Below are 209 nucleotides of genomic sequence, written 5' to 3' on the forward strand. Positions count from 1 at the left end.
AGACAGGTGAATCGTTACATATTGGTTTATATTGGTTTATATTGGTTTATATTGGTGTATATTGGTTTATATTAGTGTATATTGGTGTATATTGGTGTATATTGGTTTATGTTGGTGTATGTTGGTGTATGTTGGTGTATATTGGTGTATATTGGTTTATATTGGTGTATATTGGTTTATATTGGTTTAGATTGGTTTATATTGGGGTA

The sequence above is a fragment of the Gouania willdenowi genome, unplaced genomic scaffold (assembly GCF_900634775.1).
Source record: "Gouania willdenowi unplaced genomic scaffold, fGouWil2.1 scaffold_122_arrow_ctg1, whole genome shotgun sequence".
In the NCBI taxonomy this organism is placed as follows: domain Eukaryota; kingdom Metazoa; phylum Chordata; class Actinopteri; order Blenniiformes; family Gobiesocidae; genus Gouania; species Gouania willdenowi.